At 35.3% G+C, this 7,638-nt stretch overlaps 1 protein-coding gene across 3 annotated transcripts in view; it reads right to left on the bottom strand.

Annotated features, from left to right (window-relative positions):
* The window catches only part of rargb (retinoic acid receptor, gamma b), a 142,467-nt gene that overhangs the window by 80,721 nt on the left and 54,108 nt on the right, over positions 1 to 7,638 (bottom strand). Inside the window, exon 4 of one of the 3 annotated variants that reach the window (XM_073915377.1) lies at positions 3,026 to 3,049. The exons of 1 other annotated variant lie outside the window; for it this stretch is intronic. The gene's annotated coding sequence lies outside the window, so the exon portion shown is untranslated. 3 annotated transcript variants of the gene reach the window in all.

Genomic DNA, 7,638 nt, shown 5'->3' with positions numbered 1-7,638 from the left:
AAATGAAAAGACTGTATGGTCAACAATTTTCTTCTTTTAAATTCAGACAAAAAAAGAAGTATTATAGGCTAAAATCCTGTTCATGGCAGACCTCAACACTCGACCTGCAGTTAGAGGGATGCAATGTCAGTATTAGCTCAAGTGTAAAATATCTGGGTGTTTTATAAGACAGCAACTTTACTTTTTGAAAACCATATCTCCCATGTCATAAAAATGTCTTCTTTCATCTCAGAAAAATTGTTAAGATAAGAAACATGCTATCTATTTCAGATGTAGAAAAGCTAGTCATGCTTTTATGACCACTAGATTAGATTACTGTAATGCTCTGTTCTCTGAGTGCCCTACATTCTCAATTACTAAACTACAGTTAGTGCAAAATACAGCATCCAAAACTCTTACCACATCAAGAAAATGCTGTCATATCATCCTAGTTTGATCTTTCTGCCTGCTAAGTTCTGTATTGATTATAGAATATTGCTTCTTATCTATAAAGCTTCAAATAGTCAGCTCCTGTTTATCTAACCAACCTACTGTCTCACTACAATCCAACCCGCTCTTTAAGATCTCAAACTTCAGGGCTTCTGCAGAATAGGAAATCCACTAAATATTAGCTTAAAGGGGCTAATATTTTTGCCCTTAAAATGCATTTAAAAATTTTTTTAACTGTTTTTATTCAAGCCGAAATATAGCAAATAAGACTTTCTCCAGAAGAAAAAATATTATCGGACATACTGTGAAAACTTCCTTGCCCTGTTAAACATCATTTGAGAAATATTTAAAAAAGAAAACAAAAATTCAAAGGGGGCGAATAATTCTGACTTTAACTGTATATAGAACTATCCGTTAACATCGCAAGCTAAAGTGAAATAACTAATGCTAACAAATGAAAACATATTGCAATTGTGAAGTATTACTGTTTGTATTATTGTGAAGCTCTCAGTAGTTTAAATGCAGTATTAACGCATTTTTTTTCCAAACACCACTGCAATTGACTGCTTAAAAAGCCATCAAGCTAAGAAAGGAAAGCACTTTTTTTTAATACTCCATCAATTTCCCAGAAGAATCATACTGTGCATGAATCTGTCTGTGCATGTGGGGGAATATTACATCAGTCCGGATGCAGTCAAACCGAAACACAAAGTACAATTGCTTTTGTCATCAGAGGACTATTGTGTTGTGTGTGTAGAGTCAGTGTCGGCTGTGTGAGAAATAGACACAAACTTGTAGAATATCATGGGTATGACAATTTTTTAAAACGCTTATAAATCATGCAGAATGAGCTGTTTTTCTTTCAGAAAAAAATGCAGTTTTTTGTAAGGGCTGGGTTTAGGGATAGTGTTGGGGTAAAGCGATCGAAAATGCCATTTGTACAGTATAAAAACAATGGAAGCCAATGAAATGTCCCCACAATTTACAAAAACAATTGTGTGTGTGTATATACAGTACAAGCACAATTAATTTCACATGCTCAACAAATATTTTCAGGTCTTCAGATTTTTTTATGACCATATATTAGCAGTGCAAAAGCAAAGATTATGTTTGTTTTTTAAATTATAATTAGCATCCACACTCTAAAAAAATGCAAGGTTGTTTTAACCAATTAATTTGGGTAAAATATGGACAAACCCAAATAATTTGCATTAAAATGGTAATTTAAGTCAACAGTTTTTTCCATATTTACACTTATTAAAAAGTGTAAAATCAATTAAATCTCTCTATTCTCCAAACGTTTTTAGACAGTGGGAAAACTTTTTAATAGAACCAAAACTGTCTCTTCAGTTGCATTGCTGCGACACTCTTAAAAATAAACGATTACACTTTATTTTGATGGCTGTTTGTTGAATGTAAGTTAAATTGCTACTAATTCGCATTAGATAGACAAGTAGACTGTTTGGTTGGGGTTACTGTAAGTTGATGTACTTGCAAAGTTTCTTATAGTCAGTTAAACATCTGTTGAAGGAGCAGAATCAACAGATATTAAGCAGACAGTCTACTAATACTTAAATTGACAATCAAAATAAAGTGTTAACAAATAAACAAATGCTGGGTTGATCAACATACCCAACAGTTTGTTTGAAAAACGGAATTTAAATTCAATAATAAAAAAATGAACCCAACTTCTACCTCCAACTTCCACATTTGACTGAATGTTGGGGTTAAACATCCCAGCTTGTTTTGTTTTTAGAGTGTTCCCTCAATACATTGTTTATATGTGACAAACCATTTCTTCAAGTCACCCCACAATAAACACACTGCACGCAAAAAGACTCAGCAAAACTGCAGAATATTTCAGTCCTCAGTGCATTCTTCCAACAGAACATCAGATTTGATGCATTCAAAAGCTCTCTTTTGGGAAGCAAAACCCCTTCAGCAGCATGTTTGTCGTGTTGGTGAGTTTCGGAGAATGGTCTGTCATTTCCACGCAGCAGGTTGAAGCTGTTTCTCTAGATTTCATCAATGTGTGTGAGTCTGATCTTGATAACGAGCTTTAGTTTTGTTTTTTTGCTAACAGCATGTCACATCCAATGCAGCGACTTAAAGAGACAGTTCACCCCAAAGTTAAAATGGTACTCAATTGAATCTCTCTTAAGTGGTTATAAACCTTAATGAGTTCATTTCATCAGTTAAACACATGAGAAAATATTTAATAGAAAGCTTAAAAACCACTGACTTCCATAGTAGGAAATACTATGGAAGTCAATGGTGGCAGGTTTCCGACATTTTTCAAAGTATCTTCTTTAGTGTCCAGCAGAAGAAAGAAACTCATAAAGGGTAAATAAGTCATTTTATTTTTGCGTGAACTATCCCTTTAATCCTTCACTGATGACAAGATCACTATAAGAGTTTTTCATTTTCGCTATTCATGTCCAAACACAAGATTCCAAACTATTGCACAGATCTGCAGGAACTACCTAAAGTACGTCTTCTTGCTCTAACATGTCTTTCTCATCCAGTCTCTTTCGGTTTTATGACACTTTGACGGCCCCTTTACTGCGGTATGTTAGAGTAAAGTGAGCAGACTTACCTGGCTGTGCTGTTGGCTGGCGGTCTGCAGAGAAATGAAGACAAGCGGATCAGAATGCTGCTGTAAGTCAGAAGTGTGTGTGTGTTTGTGAATGTGTGTGAATAAAGAAGCCTGTTGCAGTCTGCCTTTCTCTTTCGCTCCCCCTCCATCTCTCGCTCTACCTCCTCATTCGTTCGCTGGCATTCCTGCCCTCCCTCTTTCCATCAAACTTTCTCTGCCATGAAAGATGTTTTTTTTTTTATCCCGCATATACAGTACAGTAAAGGGATAGTTCACCCAGAAGCTGAATATTTACTCTGTTTACTCAACCTCAAGTTATTTTTTCTGTTGATCAGTGTTGGGGAAAGTTACTTTTGTGAGTAATCCATTTCGATATCGAGTTACTCTCCAGAAAGTAACTGTAGTTTCATTCCTTTTTATGGAAAGTAATGTTATACACAACTTTAAGTTAATTTTTTGTCCTTCGTTACTTTATCTCTTCTTCTATTTTCTTTTTTTTTTTAAATAGAGGAGCTCTGCAATTAACAACGCACTCTATAACCTTCATTTACCAGTGTTGAGGAAAGTTACTTTTGAAAGTAATCCATTACAATATTGAGTTACTCCCAAAAAATAATTAGTTTTGTTACTTATAAGTAATCTGTTACTATACTTTTGTAATCAATCACGTTACATTTGAGGTTTTTTAATCTCTTTTGAGTCTTTGAGTCATTTTTTGAGTCTTTTTATCTCTTATTACTTTATCTTTATCTCTTGTATATTCTTTTGTTTAGTAAAGGAGCTCTGCAATTAACAACGCACTCTATAACCTTCATTTACGAGTGTTGGGGAAAGTTACTTTAAAAAGTAATCCATTACGATATTGAGTAATGCATTTTGTAATGCATTTCTTTACTTTTGAGTTATTTTTATCACTCTCATTACTTTGTCTCTTCTTTTTCTATTTTCAGTTTTTTTTTTAAATAGAGGAGTTCTGCAATTAACAGCGCACTCTATAACCTTCAGTGTTGGGGAAAGTTACTTTTGAAAGTAAGCCATTTGGATATTGAGTTAATCCCCAAAAACTAACTTGTTATTTAGTTAATTTTTGGGAAAAGTAATGCATTACGATACTTTTGAATTACTTTTTCTCTCCTTCATTACTTTATCTCTTTTTCATCTATTTGTTTTTGAAATAGAGGAGTGTTGCAATTAACAACGCACTCTATAACTTTAATTTACGAGTGTTGAGGAAAGTTACCTTAAAAAGTAATCCATTACGATATTGAGTTACTCCTGAAAAAGTAACTAGTTTTGTTACTTAGTTACTTAGTTTTTGGGAAAGAAAATGCTGACAAAGTTATCTTTTTTTTGGGTGAGCTATTCCTTTAAGTGTTGCCCACTGCAGCTATTCCTCCTCCAGAAGTCCTGATCTGATTCACAAATACAGGCCGGCTCACGTGACACCATACTTCAAATATACAGGGCTTTTTTTAGAAACCGCAGAATGCCTTTAGGGATGGAAAAATGGAGGGCAGAAAGCTTAAGTTTCTCTCGGTCTGCTCCATACGTCTCCCCCTATAGCATCTGCAGCCGCATTCAGACTGTCAGACTCTGCATCCTATTATACCTCCATCTCTCTCCACATTTCCTCAGTGAAACGCTTGCTTTGCTTTACTCTTCCTGCGAATAATCTTCCTTCAGTCTGCACTCATGCCATTAAGGGCTTTTTGTTGTTTATTGTCTTCCTTTAGATTGGCTTTATTTCTTATTTACATCTTTCATGTTCACTACTAAATCACACAATAACAAAAAAAACCAACCTTTTATACTTCCCACTTGCAATGTACTCTTCAAAAATAAATAAAATAAATAATTAAATATATATATTGTTGTTGATGTTAAATAGAGGAGTTCTGTAGTTAATGCACTGTATAACCTTCATTTACCAGTGTTGGGAAAGTTACTTTTGAAAGTAATCCATTATGATATTAAGTTACTCCCCAAAAAGTAACTAGTTTTATTATGAGTAATGTTACGTTACTTTTGTCATCTGTTACATTACTTTTGAGTTATTTTTTTATCTCTTTCATTATTTTAGCTCTTCTTCTATCTCCTTTTTTTTAAAGATTACCTTTGCAATTAACAGCACACTGTATAACCTTCATTTACCAGTGTTGGGGAAAGTTACTTTAGAAAGTAATATATTATGTTGAGTAATTCCCCAAAAAAGTAACTATTTTTGTTACTAAGTTACTTTTTATGGTTAGTAATGCATTGGATTACTTTTGCACACTGAAAACCCTAATAAGTTGACTGAACAAAATTAATTGCATAAACTCGTTGCCTCAGTTTAATTGAGTAACGAAGTCTCCCAAAACTTGCATATTTAAGTTTATTTAACTTGCCGGTTTGATAGATTATATTTAAATGGTTCAGTTCAGTGTGTTTGTCTGTGTGTGTAATTATATACAATAAAAAAAATGTTTAAAGGAAAAATAAGTAGCCATTTATTCCCATTATGAAGAATCATTATACATGAAGCCTTGTTTTCTGATTAAAAAAGACATTGCTAAAAGGTTGCACATATTAGAATTTTTACAGTCAAGACAACATTAAAAACTACCTATTTTTTTTCAATTATTAATTGTGATTTTGAGCTTACTATACTTGAAATCTTAAGTTTATGCATTTTCATTGTATATAAGTTAAATTAAACTCATATTTTTAGGGGACAGGACCAAAATGCAAAATTTTAAGTAATGTTCAGTCAACTTTACTTGATTGTTTAAGTAAAGACAACATTAGGGTTCACAGTGCATTACTTTTTCTCTTTTAGAACTAGCAGGTAATCCATTACGATATTGAGTAATGCAATTTGTAATGCATTACGTTACCTTTGGGTTACTTTTTATGTCTTTTATTACTTTATTTCTTCTTCTTCTACATTGTTCTTTTTTAATAGAGAAGTTCTGCAACTAAGAACGGCTTTTTGTTGTTTAACGTCTTCCTTTAGATTGCTCTTTTTCTTCTTGTTTACATCTTTCATGTTCACTACTCAATCACATAACAAAAAAAACTTATTATATACTTCCCACTCCTAATGTACTCTACAAAAATAAAAAAATACAAAAATAATGTACCCCCCCCCCAAAAAAAAAAATCAATGCATTTCATAAGGAAGCAAAAGCAAAATATTTTTCTCACTGAATTTTCTAAAACGTATTTTCCATGAATAATATTAGAGCTGTTTCCACTGAGTGGTATGATATGGTTCGTTACATTTTTATGGAAGTTTCCACTGTCAAAAGGTCCCTAAAAGCGAACTGTACCATACCCCTTTTTGGGCACCCTTTTGAAAGGCTACCTAGCACAACAAAAGGGTACCAAAAGGCAGAGCAAGCCGCACAGCTGAACGCTATTGGTTTACAGAGATACGTCACAAGCGTACACAAGCAGGAGAATGAAAACAAAGGAAACAGCATTTTTAAACACACAGCCGAGACTGGTGAGGGAGAACGGTGATTGGAGTAGCAGGAACGAGCCGAGGGTGTGTAAGAACAACACAATCTCACGGCAATTCGTAACTTTTTCATTTAGTGGCTAACTCGTACAAATTCGTACGATCTAACTCGTACATTTTAGTACGATTTGCGTATCCCCCAATGATGGTTGGGTTTAGGGGTGGGGTTAGGTGCCACGCCTCCTTTTTAAAATCGTACATTTTCTTACGACTGAACTCGTACAAATTAGCCACTAAACTGCCAAAACGTAAAATTCTTACGTTTTCTCGTGAGATCAGGCTGGTAAGAACCATTCATTCATTCATTTTCTTGTTGGCTTAGTCCCTTTATTAATCCGGGGTTGCCACAGCGGAATGAACCGCCAACGCAGCGGATGCCCTTCCAGCCGGAACCCATCTCTGAGAAACATCCACACACACATTCACCTGTACCGCATGTCTTTGGACTGTGGGGGAAACCGGAGCACCCGGAGGAAACCCACACGAACGCAGGGAGAACATGCAAACTCCACACAGAAATGCCAACTGAGCCGAGGATCGACCCAGTGACCTTCTTGCTGTGAGGCGACAGCACTACCTACTGCGCCACTGCTATTATTATTATTATTTATTATTTAGGAAATCGGGCGGCACGGTAGCGCAATGGGTATCGCTGTCACCTCACAGCAAGAAGGTCGCTGGTTTGAGCCTCAGCTCAGTCAGAAAGCACCAGTAAGAATCGTGTTGGCTTTACTGTCTCAATTGGAGCCGCCGTTCATTAAATATACAAGTAACTGCATTTGCTTTAGCAGAAAAGCAAAACGTTTTCTCCACATGTCAACAACATCAAGCAAACTCTGTCAGGCATCAGCAAAATCTACAATATCTGAGAGGTGAAGCAGACAGTGAAGGCCACGGCATTATGCAAATCTCTCATTAAACTATGCTGATTTGTGCAGCAGTGAAGTGAAGTGAAGCAGGAATGTTCTCCGCTACTGTTCCACCAGCACGACCTCACAAGCAATGCAGAACTATTTCACTGCACAGAATGATTTGGATAAATCTATCTGTGTGCATCAGTATGAATGAATCAGTAAGGGATGGCTGTGTTCGATAAGGAGTTAGCGGCAGG

This window comes from Danio rerio, chromosome 11 (assembly GCF_049306965.1).
Source record: "Danio rerio strain Tuebingen ecotype United States chromosome 11, GRCz12tu, whole genome shotgun sequence".
NCBI lineage: Eukaryota > Metazoa > Chordata > Actinopteri > Cypriniformes > Danionidae > Danio > Danio rerio.
The sequence above is the reverse complement of the archived record's forward strand: the minus strand, read 5'-3'. Positions and strand labels throughout refer to the sequence as shown.